The following is a 16786-nucleotide window of genomic DNA, read 5'->3' on the forward strand; positions in this document are numbered from 1 at the left end:
ACACACACACACACACACACAGGGACAGGTACACGATACACACTGAAAAAAGCTTCCTCAGCGTTGTTGCACAGGATGTTGTCTGTTTACTTTTGAAATTCTCTCCCTGGTTCTGGCTTGCTGTAAACACTGGTGTGGGTTGCTTGTCAGTCACAGATAAGGACAGAGATAAATAGAAGAGGGAGGGAGTGAGATCGAAGACAAAGAGAACAAGAAACAAAGAGAGACAAAAGGAACGAGAAGTTGCTTGCTAAACATAATGTCTCTTGGAGTGAATAATGAGTCTGTATGGACAGATGAAGTCTAAAAAAGTGATCCAATGCTTACATTAGCTGAGGTTTTTAGAACTTTGCCAAGCTGCCTCAGAAAGTGACACTTTTTATGCGGTTGCATGCATAAATATGCCTATTATGCAGATTAGAAGGGAATAGGCTCTACAATCCCACAATACTTCACTCTACTCGGCTGAAAAGATCTGCTTAGGCTAGCATGAGTTTCTGTGATGGTGATATATATAGCCATGCTGTTCACCATCAACACTTGGCTAGTGGTGCTGATAGACCAACATTATCTAAAATGTATCATGCTAAGCAGCTTTTCTAGCGAGGTATCCATTATGCAGTGTGATCTAGAACATTATTTGTACCCCGTTTTGTTATCATTTTTTTTCCAGAGAAGAACACATTTCCTTGCCGTCCTTATTTTGTGTTACTTGTATATAATATAGGACATAATAGGACAAATACATAAATAAGAAAAGCCATCAAGAAGGAAAGGAAGTGTGGGCTGGTTCATGTGTGGAGGATAGAATGAGAAAACAGGAATAAAGGTCTGACGCTAATGCAAACTGCTTGGTACTTTACCTCAAGCCACTTGTTTTTGCTTTCTTCTCGATTGTGTATGTTACCGGGGTGTGACAAAAACAGCCTCTCCAGTTTCCTGAGAAAAAGATGCATTGGTATTGGAGAACACAGCGGGTCTTCCAGCTCTGGGCTCCAGGCTGGCTTTGCACGCAGCAGGCTGCTAGGTTTCAAGCATTCCCAAACAGGGCCACCTCAGAGCAGGTGTTCCTGCTTGGAACTGCACTTCTCTAGGTTTTTCTCATTTACAGCAGCAGGCGAAACGAGATACTCTCCTGCCTGAAGATACAAGTTCAGCTTTCTCTATGAGCTGCGAGGAGATTTAATGATGATTTATGAATCCCCCTAGAAAACAGGGCACAAATGTGAAAGGGTTGTCATATGATACTGACATCTCGCTTCCAAAGTCAATGTTTTATTGAGTTTTGGTGGAGCTGCAGCTTTGAGAAAGCTTGTTTGGATATGAAGGGATTTCACAGGCAGAGGAATTTTTGGGAGCTTTTCTGAGGAGTATTTTTTTCAGTTTCTTTTGAGCTTTGTACTACTAGAATGGCCAAATAAAGTGTGCTTATTGTTTTTAAAAAGAATGGAAACAGCAAAATTATGAAGATATCACGGGTCAATAAGTAGTTCAATTTAGTAGCTACATTAATCAGAATAAACGTTTTACTTTTTCAAATAATATGGTTCATTAGCCCTTAACTGTCTGTTGTTTATGGCTGCATTAATATAGAACATGTAATGTAGTTCGTCTAATTGACCCTTCGCTAAGTCCAGCCTTGAAAACATACCGACCAATCCTACCTAAGTTGCCATACACCTTTTTGTCTTAAAAGCTTTTGCTTTTTTCGAATGTAAGTTTACATATAATATGCATGTTTTGGATAATTTTAAACGCAATATTACAGAAAATCATGAAGTGTTCTTGATTGGTCACTTATAGATACACAAGATAACAAGGAAGGAAGGATCTGTTTCCATTTTTTTATGAATCTGGAGAAGTACATGCTGTACTGTAAATTATGTCTATATACTATTTAACCATGCAGATCATCAATAAGAACACATCTATTTGTTTCGAGGTAAATTAATGTTGCTAATTTACAGTCTTTCTTTAAACACAATTTTACACATTGATTCAGGTCACTGTAATACAATAGTAACTTAAGAGTTTACAGTACAGCAGTAAATGTGTGCTGTTCACTTACACTGATGTTAACAGTTGTAACCATGATCAAATGTGGGTTTTCTTTTAAGCTGACTGTGAGAAGTATTTATCTCAATTCTGATTGTCAGGGGTTTTTGTAATTTGAGCTTCTTTAAAGAAAAATGGCAGAAAGAAAATGATTTTGCAATGTCATAGTTCCTAAATTCGGTCAATTAAGTAACTTTTTTGCCACTTTATGAGCCCATCTTACTGCAAATCCACAAAATGTTCCTGTTTATTCTTATGGTATGTTCTATAAAGTTTGCGCAAGTTAGCAGCAGTAACCAAGATGGGTAGAGTTTAATGAAGGGTCAGTGTGATTGTGGAATTTTAACTATTCATTTTTTTTAAAGGTTAACAAGTCTTGACACTATTCTGATGAATGTGGACATGTGTAAGCATAGAAACTGGTGCAGGGGTGTGTCTGATGTCTTCCCTTTTTTACTCAGCTTGTTGAGAGGAGGTGATGGATAGGCTTCTAATGGACCCCCTCAATCACAAGCTACTTAAGCAGGCTGATCAGTAAGAGAGCAGAGAGGCCAACCCAAACTCCCTTTCAACAGAGCCGCAGGGAGGTTCAGCGATCATCCGTGCTAGTGATTAGGCCTGTAACAGTCCTTATGCTGCAAGCTTTCACTCATTTACCAGACATCTAAGAAATCTATGGTCCAAACTCGCCGTGAAAGAGTCTTAAATTGTCAGGCAGAACCTTAAAAGGCTCTGTTAAAGCGGAGTCTTTTGTCCCAGTGATTCAACTCGGTAGGGAAAAAAGAAAGGGTGGTTTTTCTTTTTATATTCAATTTATATTGCACAAATGTGTTTGTACTTTGGGCATGTCAGTGTGAAGGTGTGAAGTGTACTTATTTGTCGGTGGAAGCTTCCTGTGAGTCTGAATCTGTTGCTATCACTGATTTTTATAAAACACCAGAGTTTAAAGTGGGACGAACTCATTAGCCATGTTCCTTAGAGCCAAGCAAATAATTTACAAATATTAGTAGAAGGTGGGGCCTCTCTTCTTAGAAAAACCTCTCCAACTCTCCCTTTTGTCTCCCTCTATCCCTGTGATTCAGTGTATCCTGTTAACAAGTGCCAGCTTCATCGAATAACCATAACACAAGTCAGTGTGTGTGTGTTTTCACACCAATTAACAGCTCTCTTTTGGTGCCTACTGAGGTGATGATGGCCTGTCTCTGGCCAGGCGCATGGTGTTTGTGTGTATTTGGACATTTTTTTAGCGGCACTGAGAGAAAGCTCAACCTTTTTCTATGTTCATTAGCAGTATAATTAGTAGTTGTAGAACCTTGTTGGTCTGATAGAGAGGAAGCCAAAAGGTCCAATGAATGTATAGGAATCTCTCAGTTTTTGTATAGAGTTCTCTCAGTCTTCGCAAATCTACCATTGGCTGACTTGCTCTCTGTCAAATTAACGGGCAACTTTGTGCCGTTCACAATCTGCACCTTAAAGGTCCCGTGACATGCTGCTTTTTGGATGCTTTTATATAGGCCTAAGTGGTCCCTAGTACTGTATCTGAAGTCTCTTTCCCGAAATTCAGCCTTGGTGCAGAATTTCAGCCACTACGAGCCAGTCCCACAATGAGCTTTCCTTAGGACGTGCCATTTCTGTGTCTGTAGCTTTAAATGCTAATGACGAGGAGAGAGGCGGGGCAACTGCCATGCTTCGTTCGTTTGCAAGCCATGATGTCTCTCGAGGAAAAAAAAAATATTGCGCTCGCCTCGCACGGTAGTAGCTCATTTTCTCATGGGCGGGCCAAATTCTCTGGGCGGGCAAAGCAGAGAAAGGGGAGGTAACCTTTCCCCGTATGACGACATAAAGGGAAGATTCCAGATTGGGCCATCTGAGCTTTCATTTTCTCAAAGGCAAAGCAGGATACCCAGGGCTCGGTTTACACCTATCGCCATTTCTAGCCACTGGGGGACCATAGGCAGGCTAGGGGAACTCATATTAATGTTAAAAAACCTCATAAAGTGAAATTTTCATGCCATGGGACCTTTAAGAGGTAAAAACCCCTCCATTGGCCGGGAGTTGAGTGGTCATTAATATCAGGCTGGTCCTCATTGGCACAAATGGCAATGCTGGAGAAAAATGATTCTGTCCAGCCCTCTTCCTTTCTTTCCCTCTATCCCTCACAATATCTTTTTGGCTCTCTGAGCCAAACTAGCATCCCCTCCTCTCTTGCACTCTCAATCTAGATAATTCAATCTGTCCAATATCAAATAATCACCTCCATTGTTTTCGGCCCATTTTAACCTTATCACTGGCGCTGCCTCCTCAGGGGACCGACTCTTGTTTCACCTTGTTAAGAGAGAGAGAGAGAGAGAGAGAGAGAGAGAGAAAGGGAGTCCAAGAGCGATAACCTGGGATCGGGGTGAAACGAGGCGGGTGACGAATAGTTCTCTAAGGAGCGGGGAGTGAAGACTGTTTGTTGTTCTCACAGTGTGAACGAGTGGGCAAACTGGCTAAGGAGCTTTTTTTGTCTGAAAAAAAAGGTGAATAGTAAGAGCAAGGATCACACAAAAAGAAAAAGTGTCAAATGTGAAGCATGAGAAACGTGCTGAACGGGATTGTTAACAATAGAGCCCCTCTGCGTCCCATAGTCCTTTTTAACACTCTCTCCTGGCACTTAATTAAAATCCAATAAGGTTCTCACCTGGTGGCCATTGCTCCCAACCTTTGTTTATCTTCTCTAGGAGCATCGCTAGAGGCTTAATCTTGCAAGAAAGTGGGGTCGATAGGTCAAGACCGGACTCTAGTCGCTACCCTGAGCAAGAGAGGGTGGGGGAACTCTTTTTCCCTCATCTTTTTATTCTTTGTGATGTGTCTCTCTCTTTCCTTTTCCTCATTTCCCCTGGAACCTAATCCATAAGCTTGATTGTTCTAAGCTGATTTCAAGCTTGCCCCTGGGAGGAGATGGGCTTTTGGAGTTGGTTTTAATTAAGATTTAAAGGAAGCCTCCCTCAAGAAAGAAGATTGAGTGGTTTCTCCGGATGGAGGGATGAGAGTGGACAAGAGGAGGTGGAACAGATTGCCCAGCAAAAGAAAAAACAAAAACAAAACAGAGGGAAGTTATTCATCAGGAAAGCCAGAGAGAGAAATATACTTCATCAAAATATAATGTTATGTCTTTTGAATTATAATAGGTTATATGGAGGATGCATTCATTCACACTTGCAGATCAGATTTTCCCCCCTATTTCTTTGCCTTCATCTCTGTTGGGGAGACACTCCTGTCTTTCTCCATTTATTCACTCCCTGATAACTGATGGGGTGGAAAAACTTAATGTACAGTCCATTTTTTCCCCTCCAAAAACCAGAATCTATAAAGATTGATTTGGACTTCCTAAGATCCAAACCCATATCCTGTAAAGACGTCATTGGAACACTGCCGAGCTGCAGGCAAGCAATCTCAAGATTATCTAGATGTTGTAATGATCGATAGCGACACCTTATGTACACTTTTCCACTGAAATGGTGCTGAGGCTGGAGCCAGGGCTTGGGGAAACTGTGAAACTCTAAGAGTTTCAGAAATGAATTGAGGATGGATTTAACATTTAACATTAATTAAATGAGATTATTATTTTATATTTTATTAATTTGAATGTAACAATTAGACATAATTTAACTTAATTAATAAACAGCATATTAATCAGTGAATACATAATATTTGTAAATAAAAATATATATAATTTATATTTTTAATTTATACATTTTATCCACAAAATAAAGTGATTAGAGTAGCTGTACAGCCCAACGGTATTAAAAATGCATGATTTAAGCACCATTTTTTCCTATGGTAGAGACTAGCAGAATAGTTCCAGGCTGGGCTCCGGCATCAACACAGTGTCGGTTGAACAGGAGTAATGAATTAAGAGCACATACCTCACTTGCTTACCAGCCTCTGAAGTAGCCCAGAAACTGAGCCATACCTGCTAATAAAGCTTTGTTTATGTAATCTTTAAACCGGCTGTGGTGTCTGGTGCTTAAATCATGATTTGAAACTGTTGGTGTCCTGGTCGTGACCGTACAGGGAATTAGATTCCTACAGAGTGGAACGTCTGTATTCATGTGTGTGTGTGTGTGTGTGTGTGGCTTTGTTCATCTCTTTCTGCCGTTCTCTGCTCTTGCCTATCTTTCGTTCTCTCTCACACACTCTTTCTTCTCTTTCTCTCCCTCTGTCTCTCTGGATAATGGGCTTGTACACAGGTGGCCATGTCCCTTCGATGGACACTCCCAGACATCCTTGTTAGACACTTAATTAAAAGCCTTATCACAGGAAAACACACTGAGACATTCCAATATGGGCCTGGGCATCAGAGATACTGCCATGACCAGACAGCGTCCATCTATTACTGCTGTCTGCTTAAATGTCCAGCCAAACAGAGAGTGTGTGTGTGTGTATGTGTTAAAGCATAAAAAGAATACCCCAGACGTCCTTGTTAGACACTTAATTAAAAGCCTTATCACAGGAAAACACGCTGAGACATTCCAATATGGGCCTGGGCATCAGAGATACTGCCATGACCAGACAGCGTCCATCTATTACTGCTGTCTGCTTAAATGTCCAGCCAAACAGAGAGTGTGTGTGTGTGTATGTGTTAAAGCATAAAAAGAATAAGGAGTTTGCATGCAAAATAAGAAATTGTGCAAGTTGTTTTAGGATTGATAGAGAGTGAATGTCGAAGGGTGAGAAAATGTAAGGCCTAGTTTACCTGGTATTAAAATCTATTTTTGGAGATTAATTTGAAACAGGAAATTGCTAAATACAAGTGTACATAGGATCCAGAAACATTTAGAGGTTTGCCTTTTAAAGAATATAACTGACTGATGATCTATCCACATTTTTTTTTGTTTATTTCTTTCTTTGAATTTTAGATGCAAGTTATTACCAGGTGTAAACAGCAATGTGTCTCAGCTGACCACTTGTGATCGGATTGCCTATAGACAGATCTTAATACCAGGTGTAAACAAGGCTTAAGGCTAGGAAGAAGTCATTTTTTCAACCTACCTTCAACCATGCTGATGCAACACATGTGGGTCTGTTATTAGCAGGAGAATTTGTGAAAAAAATCCACATCTGTCCTTCCGTGAATTCCTCCCCTCCCACCGCTATCAGCACTCCTCCCATGGTCAGTTAACTTTTAGAGCTGATGACAGGAGGGGAAAAAATCCCTAACGAAAGGAAGACACACATCAAAGTGTTTAAGTTCATCACACCACTAGCTGAGTTAGGCACACTAGGCGTTAAAGAAGAGCGGGGAGGTCAACTGTCCCTCCCACTACATTCTTCAGCAGCGCTAGGCAGGGACCAGCACACAGGGACCATATGTCCCAAACTCTAGTCAATGATCCTCCCCAAATGGAAGGACAAAGCCCTTTTCACTCAATTGAGGCCGGGGAAATCTGCAATTCCACACTGGCAGCATAGCACCAGTCAACAAGAAGATAGTGAAAAGGAGGAGGACAGGGAAAGAGGGAGAAAGAGAGAGCATGAGAGGGACTTGGCATTTTCTATCACATTAACTAGGAACAATACTGCCAAACAGGCTTGAGGCTCCTTCTCTTTTTTCCCGACTTCTTCTGTAGGTTGCCCGGTTCCAAAGCCCCCAGGAGACTCTCCTCAAAAGCTCTGTGTCCATTCCTCTTGCTCAGATGCTCAGCTAATAATGCCACAGCCAAAGCATAGAGATCTATATCTGTGGCTATCACAAAGCAAGTTCTCTTATGTTTAAGCTGGGTCTTGTGCACTGGGGAGTTGGAAGGTTTACAGGGGCACATGGCATTTTTTAAAAAGGCCACAACAGACCTATCCAATCATAAAATAACAGTCAGGTGGCACATCCTGTGTGAAGGTGCGCTCCGATGGGGAAGTAGTCTTAGCGAAAGAAAGAAGGGAGAGAGACAAAGAAAGCTTAGCAAAGACATGGAGAGGCCAGAACGGCACTGTAAAGTGCACAGGGTTCCTGGGGGAGAAATAGATCAGGCATGTATTCTGGTGCTGCAGCGATTAATACCAGCGGAGGAAAAAGGTCAAACTTGACTGGAAAACGCTACAGTATATCATTGTTACTGGCACGGCCCACATTTCATACATCACGCCATGCTGTGCTGCCTCTACTCTCCCGTTGCTGGTCTCGCAGCCACAGCCCACGCCAAGTATTATCAAAGATTGATAGATTGTCCTAGTTAAGTGGGGAGGGTGTAGGAAGTTGGAAGGAGGGATGAAGTGGGGAAGGAAGATTTGCCACCTCTGCGCTTCAAGGTTACGACTTGTTGTCTTGTTGTAACACGTTAGCACCAATCAGTGAAAATGAATGTATGTCACATTTTTGGCTAAAACTAACACTTGTTGTCTGGATTACACAGTTATGCTCAGCTAAAGGTTTTTCAGACAATTTGTGTGTGGCTTCCATAACAACACTTCGTTCACAATCTCTCCCTCATCCTTATCTCCTCATCCTCCCTTTTCTCTTGTTCAGAGTGCTTGCTTAATAATTAATTGATTTATTAGTTCTCTCATTAATCATTCATTCATTAATCAGGGCCAGATTTTTCCAGAGGAAGTGGTTCAATCCGTAAAGACAAAAAAATTAAAAATCCTGACTTCACATTTCAGCCTAATTACGCTTCTTTGCTAATCACCACCAAAGAAATGGAGTTTCAGGAAATTACTTTTTTTCTCCTCTTCCTCCCTCTTTCCGTTTGCGCTAAGCAAGCCAAGATATATTGAGGTCGGCAGGTAAGATTTTTTAAAATCCTTTTTTTCTTCTTTCACCACCCGTTTTTTTTGTGTTCTGGAGGGTTTTAGTCATCAGTCATGTTAAAAGAACACTTTGAGTCCAGGCTAATCTGATGAACAAGAAAGTTCGGTCTTTAATTAAACTACCCAACCCCCTACCACCTTAACTTGATAGAGGAAGGAAATGCAAACTGTGGTGACTGAGAAAACCACAGACATCGATTAATCACGGTGGTTTTGAAGGCCATCCGTGAGCGTGGGTCAGCCCTTTCACCGGCAAAGAGGCGGCTCATTGTTTCAGCCGATGCCACCCTCTCTAGAGAGATGAAGGAGCTGTTTGTTTAATTGTATACTGTTACGTGATGCGGATAGAAGTCACCACCATATAGGTGTCGAAAGTAAAAAAGCAAAACAGGCAGAATGAAGCTAAAGGGAAATTGTAATAGAACAGAAATTAAATCTCTTGTACATCAAACAAACTGGTGGCCTTCAAGAACAACACTCAACCATGGCCAGTCTCTCTTTTGAGGAGAAAGGAAAAAAACATAAAATTAGAGAAAGCTTCAATAGAATTGCCAGCGCCACATTAACCTCCAAGTAGTAAAAAAGCACACACATTGAACAATCCTAACAAGGTATTCATGGAACCCATCTCTCTTTATTTTCCAACACACATACTACCATGTGCGCACAGACTTCAATATGCCACTAACAACTGAGGTATTAACTACAGCTATTTTCCCTTTCTTCTCTGCATTTAGACCAATAAAGTGCATGGCCCTCTTTGCTCTAATGAGATGCATAAATTTCAATTTTCCTCATTAAAAAAAAAACAAATAATAAATACAATAATAAATACAATATATACGGTATAATAAAAACCGTATTAATTATGAAACACACTTCCTCCTATCACAGAGAGCCACAGGGGCCTCCACTGGGCTCAATTAGGAAGTGTAGGCCACAAATCCCCAGACTAAATTAATTGACACCCCAGGGCATTGAGCCTAGCATCCCAATAGCTCAGTATAAGTGCTAGCTTTCATTGTTTTCATTTCATTTGCTTTTTGATAGTGAGTGCAGGGCAGAGAGATCAACAAATGTGAATATGGGGGGGGGGGGCACGTTTAAATGTGATCTTTTCATTGACTTTTTGGATTTTTAATCATCTTGCCATATTTACAGTGTTGCTTTTTCTTTGTTGTTTACCTGTTGTTGGCTTGACTTCACAGCCAAAGGATTGAAACGAGAGTGCATATAAAAGCGTTGTTTATTTATTCATTTGTCTTTATTTATTTTTCCTCTCAGTGAATGAGGCCCATCAGAGTCGGACCGATTGTAGATGTTTCCATCATTGTGAAGGTGTAGGTGCATACAGTAACCCAGATATTTATGGAAAGAGCGCACAACGCTAATGATTTAAAAGCATACTAGATCTTAGATCATACTGTACAGTGATCTTTTCATTGACTTTATGGATTTTTAATCATCTTGCCATATTTACAGTGTTGCTTTTTCTTTGTTGTTTACCTGTTGTTGGCTTGACTTCACAGCCAAAGGATTGAAACGAGAGTGCATATAAAAGCGTTGTTTATTTATTCATTTGTCTTTATTTATTTTTCCTCTCAGTGAATGAGGCCCATCAGAGTCGGACCGATTGTAGATGTTTCCATCATTGTGAAGGTGTAGGTGCATACAGTAACCCAGATATTTATGGAAAGAGCGCACAACGCTAATGATTTAAAAGCATACTAGATCTTAGATCATACTGTACACTAAGCAACAGAGAGCAAGCAAGAGAGAGATAAAGAGAGATTGGTGCATGCTGTAGGAAAGAGAGAATTAGAGAACGGCGGCACAGACAGTAGATAAAGTAGAGTGAGAGAAGGGAGAGCAACAGCAATAACCATCTCCAGAAAATACCAGGAGACCTGCAGGAATGAAATGACAAGACTGGCTCAATCAACATCTTGTCAAGACAGTTGGCTGATGTGTAGAGACAATCTCTTCCTCCCCCTCTTCCTTCCCTCTCTAGTTTTTTTTTCTACCCAGCCTCTTTGTGTTCCTAGCGGAGAGCTTTCCGTCTGCGAGTAGAGGAGTTCTTAGACTCTGAAGTGGGAGAGTGAGAATGGGAACGCTGGAATAATGACACTTGGAAAAGTTCTGACGCTCACCAGAGACGCGGCACAGCAGAGAGGAGTGCGTGACAGACACAGCCTCTGCTGCAAGCAGAGGACCTAAGTGTCACACACACATACATAGATGCATATTTCAGTACCATTCTCATTTCAGGATTTATCGGTCGCCCTTCTTATCTGACCTGGCGCGGTTGACGCGATCTGATGATGTGGTCATTACTACCCTCTGTTGTCAGGCCAAGATTAAAAATGCTTTCCTTTGCAAATCTTGCTGCCATAATGCTAGGAAGTTACATGGTTGCTAATGTGTTCTTGGTGGTTGCTAGGGTATTTTGGGTGGTTGGTCTGGATGGCTTCTAGGTGATTACTTATTTTGACCCAGGTATCTAGATGGCTTATCACTTGCCAAGTGTGATCACTTAGAAAAGCAATAGCACAACACTCTTCAACAAGGCACAAGATTTGAGGGTTGCACATCGCTTTGAATAAAACCATCTGCAAAATGAACAAATGTAAATAGAAATCATTATGTCCATCATCAGCTTAATACCTAATGTTAGTGGTTTGTTCAAATCCCTAACCCTAACTATGAGAAACTATAATAGCAATGCTTGCCTTAGCAAACACCACTAACAAGAGAATAAGACAGTGAGAAATAACTGCAGGGTGAGATGCTTGATTATAGATTTCCTTCATTTCCTCTCAAAAGCATAGGCATTTTTGAGCCCTGTCTGTCAGAAGCCTGTTCTTCCCATCTCCACCCCTGTTGGAATCTCTTATGTCCTATTCTCCGTTTTTTCTTACCGCTGCGGACCCCCCATCATCCCCATTTCACTCTTTCTGTCGACAGGCTGACTTGAACCCCTGCAATTTTCATGCTGATAAATAGAGAAAGGACAGGGATAGGGAGGGTGCGTGAGAGGGACAGGGTGTCTGGAATGCGGAGAGAGGAGCAGAAACAGGCATGAAGAAGGCAAATCAACAATTTGTCACACCTTATGTAACTGTGAAAAGGGCCCTGCTCAGGCACTGATGCCGGGGATCAGGCTTGGTTGACAGGAGAAAAGAGAGAGGGATGTAGGGAAAATAAAAAGTGGGGGTATGCTAAAGGGATTGGAGGGGCTAGAAGAAGAGAGGGAAGGACAGGGGAAGAAGGTGTGATGGATGGATGAGCTGTATGGTCATTTGAAAAGGGTCTAGCACGGTGCCAGGATGCTTACAATAGACTGCAGACTGAATAAGAGGCTAGGAGGATTAAACCCCTGCAAACAGCTCTTAAAAAGCTGTTAGGCTGCAATTTAGACACAAAACAACACTGAAAGTGAGAAAGAAAGGGGGAGAAAGATGCGACTGGAATGTGAGGCAGGAGATAAGGCGCAGAAGATGAGACCAGGCGAACGGGAAAAGCAAGAACGAGGAAGAGAAGAAAGGAATGAAATGTGGCAGGTTCTGAAACTGCAGAAGCAAATACAAGTGGCCCTCAGTTCAGTTTGTTTGGACATAGGTAGAGGAGACAGCTATGTTTACAAGGGAGGCTTTTCAGATGCAGCCTAGATAATGTTACAAGGACTTTGGTATAACACATATTCACATGTGCTTAAACTATTTCACACACACACACACACACACACACACACACACACACACACACACACACACACACACAACAATGAGAATGAAACAATAGAGTCTACCCACACCAAACAAAAGGATAATTCCATGGCGCAGAATGGAGCTCAGCTCTTTCCAGCTCGGGTTTAGTGGCCTTATCTGAAGCAGGCACAATGGATCGCTTTTAGCCAGCCCTGTTTATTTCCAGCAAGTTACTTTTCACACTAGTTTTCTCTTTTTTCCACTGCACTCATCCACCCCTTTACCCTTCTTTTTCTTGTATGCCTATCTCTTCTCTAGTCGAGTCTTGAGCACAATGCTCAAGGTGCTGTTTGAACTTAATAGAAGAGCAGGCTACGAAAAGGGTGAATTGAACAATTCAGTGATTTTGGCTTTTCTATTATTTACAGGACAGGCAATGGTGGAATGAATTTGATTGAGATATAACTTTATCTGCATTCAAATGTGAGTCGCCTGCATTTGCTGAACCGATCAAACAATGAAATGATGAACAAAACTGCAAAATGTGTTGACTTATTGGTCTATGCAAAGCATTGTCTATCTATCTCTCTACATAGATTTTAGCATGATCATGAATCCATGTGAGCTGTATTACCCTCCTGCAACATCTTCACTGTTTATAATCAGAGTTGTCAGAACAAACAGTGAAGAGGTTGAAGGAGGGCTAAATATGGCTTGACATGGGATATTCTTATTTGAATGTGCCAGGGGCGAAACCAAGTGCCACACACACAAACATACACATTTACTAATACCATTAAGACTCCCTGCTGTCTCTAGTGAGGGTAGACCAGAGAGGGATCATTGCTAACATCTGTTCGTCCCAGTGAGGCAGAGTGCATGGCTCTTCTCCTCAGATGCATCCTAGGCTCTAAAAACAGTCTGGAGAAAGTAGGGGAGAGTGAGAGAAAAAGCAAAGCTCTTTAATATGTCATGCTCATGTCAGGCGCAGCTGCAGCTGCCCTTAACGTGTGACAAAGAAAGACAAAGTCACTGTGTCAAAGTAACAACTAAATGTGAGCCGCAATCCCCACAGCACGCCTGTCCTATTTACGCCACCACATGAACACACACTCCTCTCTGCTTCCATCCAGTGCCGTGAAATGATAATTCAATTTTGAAAAAATCCGGATTAAAGTGTATCAGGCCAAGTGTGTTGTGACCTTGTTACTAGGGGAAGGGGGAACGCATAAACACACAGGCACAAGCAGATGCCACACACTGTGGAGCAAATCACAACGTAGGTTTTAGAGACGGCTTTCTCCGTCTTATCCCACGCACCTCTTTATTTGTTATGGTACCTTGTAAGGACATTGCATGAGCCAGACAGCCATGTTACTACCAAGCCTTTTGTCTGGCATGCTCATTATGTAAGTACAATATTTATTATCCTTTTTTATATTTTGTATTAATTTTCTTTTACCGTTTAACTTTTGTTAATGTTAAATCAGTATTTGCTCTTTCCTTGAGGGCACTCTAAGCAGGAACGGCTTAGAAAACCTCAAAAGGGTCTACCTTAAAAAAAAAAATCAAATTCTCTTCCACCATTGCTCCTCTTCGTCTCAACACCTCCTCCTTTTTATTAGTCTAATTTTTTCTTCTTTCATCCCTCTCTTCTCTGTCAGGAACGAACTCATGTAATTAAGCCGCTAACATGCCGTTAAAGAATTGGCTAATTCAGCAAGGAGGAATTATTCCAATTTGAAATGACTCATTAACCAGACGTGATATTTTGTTGAGCTTCTCTTGGAGCAAGATTTGGAGAGAGTTGAATCACTCCCGTGGTGTGAACTCGTTTTGCTGTATATGTGGACTTGTGTTTGTGAATGTCTACATGCATTGCAAGGTTAATAAAGATGCTTTTGGTTTTGCTCATACGGCCTGGTGCGTGCATTGATATGGATGCATTACTTATAAATGGGCCCGAATGCAAACTGTGAATGTCTTGTGTGTGTGTGAGAGAGAGTGATTAAAGACATGCACAGAGGCACAACTCAGTGAGGGGTCTAAAGAGGAACTATTGAATGTACAAAAGCCCTTAAATATCGGCTCATCCTGATGAATTACCACAGCTCGTAAACATTTAGATGCTGGGGCAAGATCCTCTAATTGCAATCGATGTTCATCCAGTACCTGATGCAAAAATGGAGAATCCCAGAAGCACAACACAATTACAGTATCTGTAAAGAGACTCAATATCTCATAAAAGTGCAGCTCCAGGGATGGCAGGACTGTACAAAAAAAGAATGATTCTATATAAACATACAGTTAAAGGTTTGATTTAGAAATACCGCCGCTAATAATATTGTCAAAAAGAGTTTTGTTTTTGACAGAAGAGTCATATTTAGCTATTTTTGATCTCATGTCCTTTTTTGAAAAGGAAAAACATAGTCATGGAGGGCTTCGATAAGTCTTTCCAAAAATAAACAGGTAATTGCTACTTTGATTCTGATCATTTTGAATTTGTCTACTTTTTTCACAATAACAGACAATACATATGATAGCATGAAAATAATACAAAGAAACAAAGAAAAATGTTTAATACTAAAGTAACATTTGAATAATGAAGTAGGGAAAAAACTAAACTAGGTAACTCTTTGGAAGAGAGACAACTATTTCTGAGCATTGGTATCCTTCTCATGCAGGGTGATCTGAGGGTTATAGTAAATAGTAGGTGTCAAAATTAGGCTTGATTTGTGTTTTTTTTCTATTTTCATTTACATTTTAAAATGGCTATTTGTCAGTTGTGTTTTAACATACCAGGTTACCTGCCCATTAGAAAGTTGGTACTTCCATTTTATTGCAGTGTCTTCCTCTACTCTGTATTTCTTCTTCTGTCTGGCTGTGTCCATCCTCAATAGAAGAAAAGAGGACTGTCAGCACAAGTGTGAGAAAAGAGCAAGTCTGAAAAGACCTGAAATCTTCATTGGCCTTTGCCTCGGAGGGAAAGAGCTTATGTTTCTGAGAGAGAACACCGGTGTGGGGTTGTGTAGGAGGTTAGGGGGGTGGATGGTCTTTGCTGCACCCCTTGATGGAGTGGATAATTGAGTCTCGACCAAACTCTGTCAGCCAAGCTCGGAAGCCCCTTTTCAGCTCAAAGAAATGCAGTGAGAATGATGAAGAGAGAGAGAGAGAGAGCGAGAGAGTGTGAGTGAGAACAACAGAGAGTGAGAGAGGATGGAAGAGAAAGAAAATCCTAGGCTCCCTCAGGGGGGGAAAGCCGCTATTGAAAAGCTATTAAACTTGCATTTAGCAGGATTGATTGGAAATGAAGAGGCCTATTAAAACCAAGGGACAATAGGACAATAGTGTGCTTATCCACCACTGGCACCCTATTCTCCTATTTAACCACATAGAAATAAAAGGGCAAAGAAAGAGGAGGAAAGGCAGAAAAAATGGGGGGACGGTCCATTTCTTTTTGAAGAACCAGTAACAGCCCTCCCCTTCTAAAACCTTTCTTTTCCCCCTCACTTTCTCTGAAATCTCATGTGAATGGATTAGTTACTTTTGGATGGTTGCCATCTTTCTACTTTCAAGAGGGCTCATGATGCACCTGATCCAATCATAAGGCTCTTGCAATGGAGAAACACAGAAATGTGTGTAAGAAGGCAATGTGTGTGCATAAAAGTGATTGGGATAGTGAGCGAGAGAAGGCTGTTTGTTGTTTAATCTGGGTGCATTTATTGCGATTTTCCAGTAAAACAGAGAGCCTCTATGCAAATAACACAGAAAAGAAAGAGCAGAGAGTGTTTAAAAAGGAGAAAGAAAGATGGCAGCAAAGCCAAAATAGAGGGAAGGCAGTAAGGCAGCAGGTGCCTTTCTCAGCCCGCGACGGATGGTTCTCATGGGACGCTGAAAGCTCCTTTGATTGTTTAACATGCAATTTTACTGAAAAATACCTCTTCCCCCACCCTGGGAAGTGGTAACAGATTCTCTGGCTCAACGGGACATTGCTTTCCATGTCATTCTATGCAGGTTGCCATATGGGCATAGGAAAGAGTTAAATAAATCATGACCAGCTGACGCCTAGACCCCTTGCCAAGTGCAGAAAACCAAACTGTTGTAAAACGTGTTATGTACTGTGGTTTTTTTCCTGCCAACCAGAAGATGATGCAACAAGCCTTTTCTGCATCTATCAGTTAGCAAAATACCACTTGCTGGTCTTGGCTAAAAAAAAAAAAAAAAAACAAAGCACA

At 41.2% G+C, this 16786-nt stretch overlaps 1 protein-coding gene across 2 annotated transcripts in view; it reads left to right on the plus strand.

Moving 5' to 3' along the window:
* LOC107694809 (kin of IRRE-like protein 3) overlaps window positions 1-16786 on the plus strand; it is a 45040-nt gene that overhangs the window by 11324 nt on the left and 16930 nt on the right. The window lies entirely within an intron of this gene.

This window comes from Sinocyclocheilus anshuiensis, unplaced genomic scaffold, assembly GCF_001515605.1.
Source record: "Sinocyclocheilus anshuiensis isolate Anshui unplaced genomic scaffold, SAMN03320099.WGS_v1.1 scaffold2688, whole genome shotgun sequence".
In the NCBI taxonomy this organism is placed as follows: Eukaryota; Metazoa; Chordata; class Actinopteri; order Cypriniformes; family Cyprinidae; genus Sinocyclocheilus; species Sinocyclocheilus anshuiensis.